Source organism: Vicia villosa, unplaced genomic scaffold (assembly GCF_029867415.1).
Source record: "Vicia villosa cultivar HV-30 ecotype Madison, WI unplaced genomic scaffold, Vvil1.0 ctg.000073F_1_1, whole genome shotgun sequence".
Taxonomy (NCBI): Eukaryota; Viridiplantae; Streptophyta; class Magnoliopsida; order Fabales; family Fabaceae; genus Vicia; species Vicia villosa.
Window position 1 is genome coordinate 341,134 of NW_026704997.1, and position 17,327 is coordinate 358,460.

The 17,327-nt window shown below is 33.7% G+C and overlaps 1 non-coding gene across 1 annotated transcript; it reads right to left on the minus strand.

The window, feature by feature from the left end:
• Positions 1 to 996: 996 nt before the first annotated feature.
• Positions 997 to 1,067, minus strand: TRNAG-GCC (transfer RNA glycine (anticodon GCC)). The gene has a single exon. It is a non-coding gene; the product is annotated as a tRNA-Gly (tRNA).
• Between the last annotated feature and the right edge of the window lie 16,260 nt (positions 1,068 to 17,327).

Consider the following 17,327-nt stretch of genomic DNA (forward strand, 5'->3'; position numbering starts at 1 on the left):
CACAATAAAAGCACCAGTGGAATGAGATGAACTTTTTTTCATCAAACTAAAAGGGTATTTTGAATCCCTTTTAAAAATTATTTTCAGATTTATTGAGCATTATTACATTATGTTTAATATTGAACTTTAAAATGTCATGCATGACATATACTCTAGTAGGGAAACTAGGAAAACATATCGATGAGATTGAACATGTCTGTGCAGAGTGAGCTCCATGGATTAGCAGCTTTATAGTGGTCGGTCGATTTGTCTAGACTTGCGCAGTAGGTATGTTTGCAAAGTTCTTGACATATCTAAAATTCTCATGGAGTCTACCATGTTGTGTTCTACAGAGAATTTGAAGACACTGTAATTTGCATATGCAAGGTAGTTAGTTATTTTAGGTTTGTGCACCATGATATATTCACAAGTATGTTCTGTCTTAATTTAGCTATAGTGTGCATTGATAGTTTAACTTAAAGATTAAATAATTGAGTAGTTACTAGTTTCTAAAACAGGTCATAATATTGCATTTGAGTTTGGGTGTTGCTTGTTGTCTCCAACATTGTCATCACAGTCAAGATTAATTCAAATATTTGGATTCAAATAAGTTTTTAACAAGTAAATTTATGTTAATTTTCAAGGTTTTATTGAACCTTGGACCTCTTTCTAATAACTCCTAGGGTGTGTTGTTGGAAATATTTCTTTGACTACTGAAAAGCTAATCTTTGAAAATTGTACTGACACCCCAAGTCTAAGATAAGTGAGCAAGTGTGACTGATAACTTGAATAATGAGAATGTGTATTGTAATCCTTGTGTAGGGAGGGATACTTAGGTTTGTGTGGCATTACACCACTTGGAATGGATTTTCATGCGCTAATGCAGTTTAGGAAAACATTCAGTCCAAGAAAAGGCAATGAGACTAGATTCAAAGTTGTTAAATTCGAAAGGAGTTCAACCATGTTTGGAATCTTGAAAGAGGCAGAAGCAGTCATCCAAGTTTGAAAAAAAATCTATGCACCAGCCGGGAATCGAACCCGGGTCTGTACCGTGGCAGGGTACTATTCTACCACTAGACCACTGGTGCTTGTTGTTTAATCTTCTGCAAAATTATGTTTTTATCCCACATACACATCGGAGAAAGTAAGGCCACCGTACCTGCAGAAAATACCGGCTAACGGCCATCGCAAGTACTTCATGTCGATAACTTGCAGCACCACCCACTGAAACTCTTTTTACCAGAGAAATCGTCACTGCACATTCTTATTATCGCCGCTTGCGTAAGAATCGTAGTCTACACGGTCGTTTTTCTTCCTCCTAGTTTGAAAACCCTAGCCCCGAGGTTTCATTGAGAGCAAAATCAAGTGAGTTGAGTTTATTTTGATTCAGAATTTTGTATTTTTTAAATTAATATTTATATACACTAGCCTTAATGGCATTTTTGTCAATTTTTCTTTTCCGCTCACTTAAGTGCTATTTTCGACTTTATAACTGTAATTTTAATTTTCATTAAATTAATGAAAATTCTTTAAATCAACTTATTTCTTCCACAACATTGTTAATTTTTAGACTCGTATTTTTGGTACAGAAGAAATTGGATCTATTTATAGTGCATTAAATATATAAATGTTTTTTTTATTTGTCACCTTTAATTAGAGGTGGCAAAACGGGCCGTGGCACGCTGGGCCGGCCCGCGCACCCGTCAAAAAATAGTGGGTTGGGTTGGTATTTTAAGCCCACCGCTTGCCACCGCCCGCCCTGCCAAAACCCGCCGCCCGCCATAGTCCGCCTCGCCAATGTCCGCCGCCCGCCAAAGTCCGCCTGTTCTCCAAAATTATCTCTTTTTAGTTAATTTTTATAATTTCAATTCTTGATAGTTTATTTTATATATTTATTTGTAAATATATGTAATATTTTTTAAGTAAAATTTGTTAAAAAGTTGCTTTTACAAAAAATTTTTTTAAAAAATAAGTGAAAAATTTAATTAAAAGGTAAAAAAGATTTATTAATCTATTAAAAAAATGAAAAAAAAATATAAATAAAAATAGGCGGGTAAGTCCGCCGCCCGCCAACCCGTCATCTTGGCGGGGCGGACATATTTTTATGCCCATTTCACTTGGCGGGCATGCCCGCCCCGCTCGTTTTTTAGCAAGCTTAAGGCGGGGCGGGCGGCGGGCGGCCCGTTTTGCCACCCCTACCTTTGATATAAATTGGCAAATAATGCACTAAGGAATAACAATAACTTTAGAGAAAGAATTTAGAGTGAAGACATAATTTTTGGTGGTTCTCTTATCTAGTTACATATTTAAAAAAATTGAATAAGGAGGAGTTTTCACATGGAGTGCTATGTTTTAGTCGGTCAAACCATCAGATAGAGGTGTATCTAAGTCTTCTAGACTGTCATTCTAGAATATTTTCATTGAAGGCCAAGGAGCCACTACTGTGAATGAGAGAGTGGACCTGATTAAAAAGGAATTTATGAAAGTCTCTCTTGAAGGGAAGAATTGATTGCAACCAAAGGTCATGATGGAGGAGAAACTTTTTCAGGAACTATGCAACTCTTGGAAGGAGGCGTAAGTCATTAAATTCATTGGGAAGAACATTGGCTATCATTTGATGAAGGATAGGTTGAAGAAAATGTGAAAACTTAATGGAGATTTCGATATCATGGACGCTAACAACAATTCTTTATGGTCAAGTGCGAACTACTCGCAAATAGGGAGAAAATTGGTTCAGAAGGCCCATGGGTGTTGTTTGACCATTATGTGTCAGTCGCTCGATGGACTCTAGACTTTGCATCTCCTTTCGCAAAAGTGGAGAAGACTTTGGTTTGGATTCAATTTCCAGAGCTTAACTTATTGTATTACGATGAAAGTGTCTTTCTTGGTTTGGCATCTGTTGTGGGTACTCTTGTTACGGTAGATACTAATATCCTGAAAGTAAAGAGGGGGAGGTTTGTGAGAATTTGTGTGGAGATTGATCTGACCTTGTCGGTTGTCGAAAAAGTCAATGTTAATAGTCACCGGTACAACGTGTAATACGAAGGTCTTCGCATTATTTGCTCCAATTGAGATTGTTATGGACATCACACCCGTGATTGTAAAAAAACACCACATAATCTGACAGAACCAACCGTTCCTACAGTGGAGCAAGTAAGAGGTCTTCCAGAAAATGATAGCAAAGACTAATGGAATTGCATCAAGAAGAGGGCGATGATAGCGCCAAAATTGTAACAAAATAATCTAGAAAAATAAATTCAGTTCATGGTGATTGGCTGTGGTGTAGAGGAAAAAATGCAACAAAATAGTCAATTATGTTTCAGGGAAATCCTTATCAAACAATGCGCCTAGAGATTCAGGGAGTTTTAAAATCAAGGGGATTGATGTTTCATTAAAAGGTATAAGCGTTGACACCAAAACTATTGGAACCACTACTCGACCTAATCAACTTTATGCAGTTTCCAATAAACGATGATTTGATAAGAGTGGGTCTTCCCCGGACGCGCGTCATCCAACGCGTAGATTGGACCCACGCTCCAATGCCAAGTCCACCATTTTGGAACCACATCATGCTATTAGTGGGTGGATCTTTGTACAAAATGGGGCCAACTTTTAATTCCTACTCGACACAAAAAGGTGTGCCTAGCACTGCTAAATACACTTCCATTGTTCCCATAGTGAATTTAGGTTTGGAGACCATCACATGATACAACATTCCGAATTTAAAAATGAAATTAATTCGGGCAGATAGAAATAACCAACGTGTTATGGATGGGGGTGCTACTCAAGAAGAGGAAGTTGTTTGTGAAACTCCCATTGAACGAAGCCTGCTACGTAAATTATTTTGTGTCTAGGATTTGCTTTGTCACCTCCATCAACTTGACTAGTTATGTTAGGTTTCAAAGAAGTCATTATGATTTCTTAGAATATCCAAGGAGCCTCTAATAATAAGGCTAAAAGACACATGATTGATTTGATAATAAAACACTCTCCAATTTTTTTAATAATTATGGAAACACACATTGGTTTTCATATGACCAAGTCCTTATAGGACAGAGATGGATAAGTGAGTGTTTACTACATAGATTCAAGTGTTTAATCCGGGGGAATTTAGGTGTTAAAGCAAAATGGTAGTAACATTGTTAATTTTGTTCATGATGTCTTTATGGATAAAATTACTATCAAGTTATATTTGGAAACTTCTTTTTGGTATATAATTGAAAATTATGCTAGTCCCATGTACACTTCTCATCTTGACCTGTGGCTCCACCTCATTAGCTGGGGGGAACTGTTGATGGTCTTTGGATGTTGATCGGAGACTTTAACGACATCATTCATCCAAGTGGGCCAAAAGGAGGTAATTTTAATCATTCTAGGGTAGCGTATTTGTTGAATGTCATTGATAAATGTAGTTTAGTTGAAGTAGACATGACTGATGGGAAATTCACTTGGAATATTCCTTATATTGGTAATCGAATGATCTATCACAACTTAGATAGGGCCTTGGAAGACGTTGATAGGCGCGTGGCTTTTCCTGATGCATATGTTAAGGTGGTGAGTAAATTTCAGTATGATCACAACTCTAAACATATCCCCCTCAGACCTTAAAAACTATGTTTAGAGGCTAGGTAGTATTGTGATTCTATGTTTTCTTCATCTGTGCATTTCCGTTAGTCTAATTAAATCGTTATCTGTTTAAATTGTTTACCTACTTTGCTCAGTTTGAATAATCTGTTAAACTCTCTGATCTTTCTTGTAACTCTGAATTCATGAATATAACATCCCCCAAATCAGAAGTTCAGACATGTGATTAATGAACATGTGTCGTAAACCTCCTGAAAAGACGCATGCGGTCAAGCTACTAAGTCTAAAACTCTAGGAATTTGTTACAAATCTCTTCGTATCACGCTATCTCCTCTCAACCGTCAGGATCAATAAATACTAATAATAATTAGGTTTAACTTAGTTTCTTTTTCAAAACATTCTACAAAACTATTTATACCCCTAAAAACCACTCATCGGCCTTTCATCAATATTCTATTAAAGTCTTCTCTCTCTAAAAACTCCTCTCCTGCATCTTGACAAACAGTTCTTTTCTTTCAAATGGATTTCCAACCTCGACTCTTCATTATCAAAGAAAAATTTATGGGCCTGGCTGAACGTAACGAATTTCTCATGGAACTCTTGGGGACACAAGGATAGTTTCACTATATTGTTTTCCTTCAAGGCTCTATTTTCCCAAATCTTGTAAAAACCCTCTGGATGGAAGCATCTGTTAGTGATGATAATCACAGCATCACGGTCAACATCCATGGCATCCCTTTCACTATCACTGAAGAATCAATTGATGAGACAATTGGATATCTGCCCAATCCATCGGCTGTCTGCCTTGCTGCCTTTGACCATTGGAAAACCTTAAACACTGTAAGTAGCAGAGATGTCAGGCGCATTTTTAATAATTCAGAATTCCTATCTCCTACAAACGAGTTTTGTTTAAGTTCGTTCTGTCTAACATAACACCTAGAGGACACTTTCATCACCTACTGACATACAAATATCATTTTCTAATTCATAGACTTGAAAATGGTCGACCACTGAATCTTACCGCAATCATCTTCTGTGATCTCAAAGCATCTCTCACTGCCTTTAGATGTGGCCAAAGTATTCACATTCCATATGGGAGAATTTTATTCGCTCTGTTTGAATCTGCTGAACTAGTTCAGAGTATTCCAATGCTGAGTGTGAGGACAATGATGACATTCTTATTGAAGAAGAGTGTGAACCATTCTACGCTTAGATGTATGTCTATTGTAGTCTTTGGTTAAGTTACTATTTGTATTTTTTATGAAAAGCACGTTTTGTCTAACTATTTTTTATGGTCCTTGCTAAAATATCTTAAATCCTGAAAAACAAACATTAAAATAAGATTAAAATGATCCACATCTAAAAGGAGAAGAAAACTTGAAAATAGATATTATATGTTCGGATATTCTTACTTGACACAAATGAAACTAAAATTCTGAATACATTCCTAACTTGTGTACCAGAAGTATTTGCTTTACAGGAAAATCTGAAAATTAAAAGAATACTTTGTTAGAACTTCTAGAAGATGCACTCATACACGGTTAAAACATCTATTAATCTTTTGTTAAAACAACTGGAGAAATCATTTCTAGAGGAGCCTTAAATCAGTTAAGGATGTCCAATTCAGGGGGAGACTATACATCTCAGGGGGCGAAATTATTTCGAAGTCTGATCCAACCCTCTTAAAAGCTTTTTGATTATGACAAAAAGGGGAGAAAGACTAATAGATTTTGATGAATGAATTGTTAAAAACTAAGTTGTCTGATTGAACATATAAAAGGGTGTGGACCTCCTTTTTTTAATCCGGGCCATACCTCTGATCTGTAGAGATACGTGAACTGACTCTTTTTTATCGCTTAATGCTTTCGCATTTTTGAAAATTCACAGAGTCGCCACCGACCTTTTATTTTATCCAATTAAGGAAAGGTTTATAAAAGAAACAGAAAAAAGACCTTTAAGAAATTCTGGGTAAGGGGGTAGGTTATACAAAGGGAAGGTGTTAGCACCCTTTGTATCCATGGTTATCCATGGGCTCTTAAGTTTGCTTAGCTCACTTGTTTTTCGATCACTTTTCAATTGCTTTAGAATGCTCATATGTGGTTTCAAATACTTTTGTAAATTGAATTTTGTAATAATCCGTGTGTGGATGTATACAAAATGCTTGTTTATCTTTCGAAAGATGTTTTTTGAAAAGAACGTTAACTTTGTAATAATCCGTGTTTGGATGTATACAAAGTATTGTCTTTTTTGGAAAGTTTTAAAAAAACAACAGTGTATGAGAATTTTGTTTGTTTTGATTTGAGCAAGCAAACTAGGAGGTCTACCCTGAGTTGTAAGGTCTTTATCCTATTTCCTTTAAAAATCTATCCTTTCACCGGATATAAACGCAAGGTTCGATTTTGTACTCAAAATAGTAGAATTTTGACTTTGATTTTGAAAAGAATGAGAAAGGGATTACCTTAAAAGGTGCAAGTGTGATTGTGATTGTATTCAGATATTTTATCTTTGAAGTTAGTGATCTAACGGTTCAATTTTATCTTTGACATACATGCAGTTTATATTTGCTGGAAATTAAAATGCGGAAATGTAAAGTGCGGAAAGTAAATCTACGCTATTACATCGATTGTGCAGGAAATGTAAACTAGCCTATTTACATGAATTTGACATCCTATACATTTATCTAGGAATTTAAATTGCAAGAAAAATAAAAGGCATGTTTTTTTATTTTTTATGATTTATTTTAATTATAATTAATGCATCATTAATTAAATTAAAATGAAGAAAAAAGATGAAAATAGATTTAAACCTAGAAATTAAGTTTAAAATATGTACAAAATATTTGTTAATTAATTTTAAAACAAAACTAATTTTTTTGGAATTTTTGGAATTTGATTTGAAATTGATTTAAGCTAATTAAAACATAATTATACAAATAATTATACAAATAATTAAAACTTAAAGATAAAATTATTCAAAATATGTACAAAATTAGTTTATAATATATAAACAATATTTAACATTAAGAACAATTTTTTTAATGATTTTTTGATTGATTAAGATAATTAAAAAGCAAATATATAAATATATACTTATTAATTATGCAAAATATTGAAATTTTGAAGAAAAATAAAATATTTTTATTTCAGAAAATAATATATTATTATAGAAGTCTAAAAATATTTTTTGTGTATTTTTTGGATTTTTAAAACTATTTTTAATTAATTTTGCAAAGAAATTAAAATAAAAATAGAAAATAAAAGGATACTGATCAGGTGTGGTTAATCTGAGAGTCCATGGTATGAGGATTTATTCTGAGGCGTGGGATGATTCATTAAATGAGATCAGATGGTCCAGAAATTGAGGCACGTGGTGATCAGTACACCTGCAAAGCACAGAATTAGAGGAAATTTTAAAAACACGCGCGCTGGCTTTCCAATGAGGTGGGGACACCTCATCATCTTCAACCTCTCGCTAGGGCCTTTTACAGCGCTTTTATGAAAGAGCGCTGTAATTGATGAGCTTCAGACCTGCAAAATAACGAATAGGGGTAAACCTAAAAATAAATTTGGCGCGACCCCTCCATTCAATTCGTCTGATCCATACGAACTCAATGGTACCACTTAGAACCTCTAATTTTGCCTATTTCAGAAAGCCCTAATTTTGAAACTATGAACCCTAAAATGGTAGTTTCGTGTATACGTATTTAAACTTCAATTAAGTTTCCAGAAATGATCTACACATCAAACCAAACTCAAATATATGTCTACATCTTGTTAAGCATGCGTGAATAACCAGATACGAATTGATTTAAGTTCGAACAAATTATGACCTGTATAGCTCGATTCAATGAGGTTTAAGACTTGGAAATGATTGGAATTGTTTCAGTGAAGCTTAGAGATGATGTTTGAATGTTTATTTTGTATTGAATTTGACTGAAACTTAAAATTCGAATTTCAAGTTTCTTGGAAAATTACAAGTTGTTACAAGAGTGCTATGTGCTTATGAATGCTACTGAGTTCGTCCTCTCTATGTTACTGAAGCATGCTAGCCTATTTATAAGCATTGAGTGCTTAGAATTGAAGCTAAGAAGCATCTAGTTGCCTTTGTGGAATTCTTGAATTTTTTATGTTAAAAAGCTTTGAATTATTGACCAAGTCTTCTTGCCTTCAATGCACTTGTCTTGCTCTTCAATTCTCTGCAGAAAAATGAAGATTCCTTGGGTGAGTCATGCTTGGATTGTAAGCTACCCATTATCCATTCATTTTCCTTTTAATTTTAATCTTAAAATAAGATAAAATCAAGCAAAAAATGAATAAAAATGGTATGGGCTTAGTCTTGGTCGTGGGAGGCCCATAATATTATGGAAATGATGTTTGAACCATGAAAACTTGGCCCCATTTGGAAAAAATGCATTTTTGAGCAATGTTGGTTTCATGCATTTTCCCAAAATTTAGCCAACTTCAACAAGGTGTAAATCCCTCAATTTTTGTCATATGAAGGAGATCTTGCACTTTTTGGAAACCTCAAAGAGTCCTCTAACCAATGTCTTTGGTCTCATGTCAAAATGATTTTTGATGCTCCTTGTGTGTCCTTTTGAAAAAAGTGTCTTTTTGTTGACTTTGAAAATGACCTGTAATGTCTTTGGTCATATTTTTCAAATGGTGAATGCAATGACAATGGGATCAATTGCATTTGAAAAATAATTGAATTTCCTTCAAAATGAGCTTTGGTTTGAATTTTTTGGATGAAGGATGAGAGAGTTATGATCAGTCAAAGTTGAGTTGACTTTTCAGGCAAAAACCCTAATTTTGAATCTTAGGGTTTTGTTGATTTTTGATCTTTCCTTGATGAATTATGATCATCCAATGATCAAATGATGAATCCTTTGACAAAATATGGACTTTGACAAAAAATTTCATTTTTGACTGTCTGTTGACTTTTTTGGTCAAACGGGTCGTCTGTTGACTGTTTGAGCTGCTGACGGTGCGTCTGAGTGAATTGAAGTTTGAAAATTTGTATGATGGTACTTTGAGATATATGGATGTGTATGAAATCCATTTGAGCTCTCAAAAACTTGTTTCTCCTGTAAAAACAAGAAAACCCTAGTCAGGGACTGTTTATGTAGGAGACAGTTAAGCGTACCTGATTTTTGTGCAGTGTTGAGTCTCTGCTAATCGCGTGATATTCAGAAGACTTCTAGAACAAAAATCTTGGAATTTTGAATTGTGAAAGATTGATTTGATTGATGGTACAAAACACTGAGAATTGTACTGCCAGCAGTTTGGTTGTCGACTGACTGTTCAGGTATTGATGTAGCAGTTAGAGTGAAAAATCAACAGTCAAAGTTAATTTTCTTTTTTGTTGTTTTTGTTTTATGTTTTATGTGAAAAATGAAAGTTTATTTACATGACTTGTTAGAAAAACACAGACATAATAAATAACTAATATTTACTGTATGCGGGCAAAATTACCGATAATAACCCTGAAAATCATTTAATGCACAGAAAAATGAATATTTGACTGGCAGAAAACACATAAAATATTATCTGAGTAATTAAGCAATATTATGACAAATAGTACAACATTTAATACTGACAGTACAAATATTACATACTATATTGAACAGTACGACGAATAAACGGTACATTTAAGAAATAAGAAATACGGCAAATTTTAAGAATGACGATTGATAACCCATGCTACAAATAGTAACATGTAGATGATTGGGAGCATAAGCATCCCAGGTCCACAGTGTTCCGGGCTATGCAGACAGAAGAAAGACATGATCACCGTAGCAATGGTGATGATCATAAGACAACACGTTTCCCACCACTTCGCCATTTTGTCGGGGAAGAAGAAAGGATGGATTATGAAGTGGAAATTTGAGAGATGAGTGAGATTTTATGGAAGAAAATGGGAGGTATTTATAGAATGGAAAGAAGGATAAAGACGTTGGGGAATGATGTGATTCCGTACAAAAGGAAAATTTGAGTGGAAATAAGTTTTGAAAGAAAGTGGAGATAGTGTTGGGAAAAAGAGAGATTTGATTTTTGAAAAAGAGATTTGAAAAGATTTTTGAAAATAATGGAATATAGTACAAAAATTAGTGGGAAACAAAAGATAATAATAATCTACTTGTTACCAGTACAGTCTGAGTTTCCTGATTCTGCGCCTGCAAAAAGATTTAACTCTGTACCAATTGTGTCAGTACTATTTATCTGTAAATAAATAAATAGTATGTGTGAAGTAATAAACAGCATTTGGCGTTTGCGTAAGAATAAATTCAACTGCAAGCCAAATTACTGTATAAGAAAAATTCTAAAAACTAAGTATTTCATATGTCAGGATATTTGTTGAAATAAAAATCCATGATTATATGAGACTCTTAATTTTCAGATTGGAGTTTTCTTGAAAAAAGATGTGGGCAAATTTTGGGGTATAACAAAGGGGATGAAATATATTTGCTGAATTATTATCCTCTCATAAAATTGTTCCATCAAAATACATGGTTTTTGTCATCATCAAAATCAGATTCTGAACACAGATTCTCAAACTTGTTCTAACATTACTCACCTGAAATAATCCAATATAGTCTAAAATACTTGGGGCAAATTCCCACCTGTAATTGTATCTTGTCTCCAAAATGTGCAGCATGATTCTATCCTTTTTAATAAGGAAACTTTTGGTAATATTAGCAAACAGAATCACAACATTGAGAAGAGACTCAAGGGTATTCAATGCTCTTTGGAGAAAATAGATTCGACAAAACTAGTTTATCTCCAACATGAACTTCAATAAGAGTATGATAAGATCCTCGCGCAAGAGGAGATTCATTAGTATCAAATGGCTAAAGATGATTGAATTAAATTGGGAGATTGAAACACCTAACTTTTTCATACAAAGACGCTAATCAGATGGAAGAGAAATAAATTCCATGGCCTTCATCTTCCCAAAGAACTTTGGTGTAATGATGATGCTATTCTTAGGTAAAAAGCACTAAATTGGTTTAAAGGTCTTTTCTACCCTACATCTCATATATTCCCCGCTAGTATGGATGACTCAAGTATGGCTCCTAGCCTTACTGAAGAAGCCTAACACTCTTTGAATCAATAGATGACGAGGGAAGAAGTTATTTATGTGTTGAATAAAATGAACCCTTTCAAGGTGCTTGGCCCAAATGGATTCTTAAGTATTTTTCTTTAAACAATTTTGGCATATAGTTGGAGATGACTTTGTCAAATTTATATCAGATGTCTTTGTGATAGGTGGATTTCACTCCTCTCTTTCTGAGACTTTTATTGCATTAATTCCTAAGGTAGACTACCCCCAAAAATTTAAGGAATTCTGATCCATTAGTTTGTGCAACACTATTTACAAGCTTATTACGAAGATTATGGTTAACAGATTGTGGCCTTATCTAAATCAAATAGTTGGACCATTCTAGAGTAGTTTATTTCATGGTAAAGGCACGACTAATAAATCCGTTATCCTCCTAGAAGAAATTCATTATATATGTAAATTTAAAAATAAAAAACCTAACATGGTGTTCAAAGTAGATCTAGAAAAGGCCTATGATCATGTTAGTTGGGATATCTTGGAATTTTGTTTGAAGCGAAATGGGTTTATTCCCATTTGTATAAATTTGATCATACATTGTGTAACCAGCTTCTCTTTGTCTATTATTTGGAATGGGAGACAACTACCAATTTTTTCCAACTAGAGGATTAGTTGCAAGGTGGCCATTTTCTCTTATCTCTTTGTTATTTGCATAAAATTCTTGTCGTACACAATCATCAAGGCAGTCGGCGAAGGTCATTAGAAACCTGTTGGGTTATCTCGTAATGGACTCCCTCTATCACATTTATTTTTTTGCTAATGATGTTCTTATTTTTGCAAAGGTTTCTAACTCCCAGGCAAGGATCGTTTTTTATAGAATTTTGTTGCCATGTTTTCTAGCCTTAAAGTGAATATTAATTAGACCACTATAGTTTTGGCTAATTAAATAATAGCCCTAACACATGTAACATTACATTTTTAACCTTAAAATTCTAACAAAAGTAAGACTGAATCAAATCAAAAAGCGAGGAGTATTTGATTATTGACTTAAAAGAATCACTTACACGCATACATGCGTCTAGGTAATTAAGGTGTAGGTGCTCCTTCAACATGCGGTTCTGAATGAGTCAATCATGGTTATGAATGCACTAGAGTCAAACATATTTTACTTTATTGTTTATTTAGCTTATCGAGTTGTTTTAGGAAGTGCTTTAGCAACCTTTTCTATCTACTTATCAAATTATAGTACTTTCAATCTTATACCTCGCATTTACTTGATTGACAAAATATCTTTTTTAGTCCCTTAACTTTACCTCGGAGTCCATTATGGTCCCTTAATTTTTAAAAGTGTTAATGCAGTCTCATATGTCTTCAAAAAAAGGGTCACGTTAGTCCTTTCTATTAGATCTGTTAGTCAATGTCAAAATAAAAGACCACTTGACATACACTTGGCGCTGATGTGAAAAATGCTCATCACTAAGATCATCAAAATTTCAAGAAAATTTTTAAAATTTTGCATTCACCATGGATTTGAACTGTGGCTATATTACTTGTTGGGCTATATACTTTAACATTTGACCACTTCACTTTTTTAAATTTATATATATATATATATATATATATATATATATATATATATATATATATATATATATATATATATATATATATATATATATATATATATTGAAATCTTGATTATCAATAAAAAGAAGATATTCAACCCAACCATTATTAAACCCTGAAAAACTTTTAGCTTGTTCATCGTCTTCCTAGAAATCATGTACCTAAATTCTAGATCTTTAAATTTCAATCAATAAAAACCTAAATCAACAAAACATTATTTATTTTCAGGTTAGATCTTTTACCATTGTTCATGAATTTGGGATCTTTAAATTTCAAGTTAGATCTTTAAATTTCTATCAATAAAAACCTAAACTCCAGATTCAAAAATTTTTGTACCAAAATCAACCCTTTGATGCTATTATTGTTCCAAAATAATCCTTTAAGTCACCATGAATCCGCCGGCGCCACCCTCTCGCTGTCACCACCGCGTCAGACAGTATTATTTGTAGACGGTATTAACCTTTCATAGTTCAAATTGCAGCCCTCAATGACCAATAAATAAAGCACGATTTATATTGATTTTGAATTTCAATCAAAGCGAAAGAGTTTCCACAGAGGTGTGAAAACTGAACATGTTTCTGTAATTTGTAATTACAAATTATTTACAATATGAATTGGAGAATCACTTAACCCAAATGAAAAAAATTGTAATTCTTTTTTGTTGCAAAACTGCCATGTTAACTGTTGTTACATAATCAATCGTTTTTGTAGAATGGGAGGACTTAAAAACCAATTGACTTGTTTCCACCATCATAAGCAAGAAAGAAATAAAGGGTAGCCAATTGGCATGTTAATGTTGATATATAAAACATTTGAAATTATTTATCAAAAGATAAGTAGCTCAAATGGTGAAAGATTCTTCCATTATCCTCTTAAGTATGGGTTTCCTGTGTCACACCAGATGTCACGTGTGCAGAAATAGACGCCGTTTCTACATTGACATTAAAGTTAAAGGATCAAAAATGGTATTTTGCATACTTGATTTCACATACGTGTCCTTCGTAAATGTCTGAAAACACCGTAGATTTCACATATGTGTCCTTTGTAAATGTCTGAAAACACCATAGATTTTGTCTGGATTCATTTCTTACATAGATCAAGCTTTTTCACAATGTTTCAAAATCTCTTTAAAAGCTATAAAAATTCAAACTATTAGATAAAAAAACCACTTTTAAATAATGTAAAACTTAATTAAGTATAATACATGTTTTATTTAACATATATAATTAATCAAACATATTTATTTTTACAATTTAATCTTTTTTCCTTGTTAGAAGTGTAAAGAAAACCACAATTGAAAATTATTAGTAGATCAAAATAATTTTAATTGTCCGGTACAAAAAAGTTTTGATATCTTTAACTACTTTTATACAAAATATCTATAAAATTTGGTGATATATTAAAACGAAATTTTAAATTAAATATATGAAACTGTCTATGTTAAATTTCACATATGCTCCAAAAGATAAAAGAGGCTCTCACACCTGTGACAAAATGTTTATTATTTTCCAACACCACTCAACAACGGTGGTTAAGACATTGTTTGGATCTTACTATCACACAAAGGACAATCCAATAGGATTAATATTACATTTTCTTGACACATGTACGGTTGATATACTCAACCAAATAAAACAAGGCAGCGAAAGGAAAACTCATGATTAACTTGATTAATTATGTGCTTGTTATTGCCCACTCTCTCGTTGATTTATGATTTTTAGCTCAAAGTGCATAATCACAAATTATTGTGGTATTTGGTGCCTCACCAATCACTCTCATAGTCTTAGTACTCCCTAATTGCATAATTCATTTTTGCTATAAGTTGTTCAATCTCTTCTTTATTTTTGGATTGATGGTATTTTTATCAAGAGAAAAAAAAACAACAAAGTTCTTTGAAAATTGAATTCTCATAAAGTCTGCTAAACAGATATTAACTAAAGGAGGATGACAAATAGAAAAACTCTCAATTCTTAACCAAACGAGACTTTCAATTTAACAATCTATCAACACTAGCATTCCTTTCGCGTAAGGTGTGAACCATGATTCTAAGTGATATCAAGACCATGAGAAATGAATAGTGTTGGATATAATCTACCAGAGGCGCATAAGGATGAGAAGAAGACACACACCCTCTTGAATAAACTTCAGAGTTGTTTGAGAGACAGACTTACAAATCACATTTCTAAAATCATGATTCTAATTGATATCAAGACCATGAGAGATGACTTGACGCTCGGAATTAATATTAGATGTGAAACCACAACTTCATGTAAAACCTATCCAGCCTCCAAAAGAGTTTCTCAAAAGACCACCAAAGTCTGATGGTTATGGATTACCAATGGTATGAAATGAAATAGTATATAATGAAATTTCATTGTTTAGATTTGTAAATAATAGTTGGAGTAAAATGAAACGTGATGGAATCCATTTTTATCTCATTCCATCAAGTTCTCTATTTTTTATTCCATCCGATTTGAAGTGTATGCAATGAAATGAGATATTTTTAACAAATATTCAAACAATTGCCTATGTTCCATTCCGTACACTTTCCTATATTTTTAATAAATTTTGTATTCCATACACTTTCCTATGTTCCATTCCGCTCCACTTTGTTATGTTCTATCAATCCAAACATAGCCTAAGATCCATGTTAAACTTAATTGAATTTATTAATGATTTATATTTTAATTTATCAACAATTATGAAATAGAATGATGTTTTTTACTTCTAACAAGGCCAAATTTCATCTAGAATTTCAGGGGGTCGGATGCTCCTGTGATGGTTATTAGTGTATTGATGAAGGAGACATGTTCGTAAGGATTGTTGCGCCCATCAAACTTGGCCAAGGAGGGAGGCTTGAAGCCCTCTAGGACAGGCGCCCCTCATATCTCATCTGAGAGTGGTTAGAGGTATAACAACTTCATCTCCTCTAGAGGATTGAAATCGTGTTGATGTTGTCTGATGTTATGGACGTCGTCTTCCAACGTTTAGTTATGGCAGTGTAACTCGTCCATGGAAGCACGCATCTTCGTCAGGGCGTCGACACCACTGTTATCGTTGTTACCTTTTGACGTAAGGGAAATAGCTCATGTGTTAACCATGGCTAAAAGTGGCTAAGTATAGGGGTGAAGGTAATCAGAAAGAAGGGTGGTGGTGATAAAAAGGGTATGGCCTCGATTCGTTTTATTGGGACCCCACGTTGGGTGGCATTGTAGTGGTCAAAAAGTACAGTTGTGCATATTCTCCTTGCAAGAGCAGAGAGACTCAAAGGTCTTAGTTGTTATATCACGATGTATGGTGGTTAGGGCTTGCTAACGGCGATGATAAGTCTTGTACGATGGTGTTTTGCAGTGGTTTTATGAATCTTGCTCACGTGAGTTGAGAGACTCTAAAGATGAATGTTGTGATTATGTGTAAGCGTATATGGAATGTAATTTGTATGACTTAAGATTTTTCCTCCTCTCCCCTTTAAGGGAAGAATATTTATAGAGGTCTTTTGGACCTAGGGTTCAGGTAACCCTAAATGGTGGAAATCATTCCCCATAATCATGAAAGATTATTGACCACCTATCTTTTAGGATTAGTAGAGGATTCCCTTTTCCTTTAACGATGTCCTTACACATTATCGGTATATTTATGCAAATCTTCAAAGTATCGCATGGGCGGTACAGCTTTTTGGACGAGGGCGCCCTAGTTTAGGACCTTCACAAATATAACACTACAATATCTAAGCTAAAGAAGTTTTTCGTAGTGATTATTTGGTTGTGTAAGCATACTTTTACACTACTTAAATTTTTAGTTTGCAAGCAGGTTTCTTGAGGACAAGTAACAATTCAAATTTGGGGTTGTGATGACAGTCAGTCGTCATGTAAATTGATAAGCAATTTTAGGTGTTTTTTTAGTAGTAATATTGAACAAATGCGTGAATTTGGAGTTAAATTTAGTGATATGTAAGTAAATACCAAAAGTTGTTAAAAAATGAGAGAGAGAGAGAGAGAGAGAGAGAGAGAGAGAGAGAGAGAGAGAGAGAGAGAGAGAGAGAGGAAAAAATTTGAAAAGCAAAAAAAAGATACTGGAAGAAT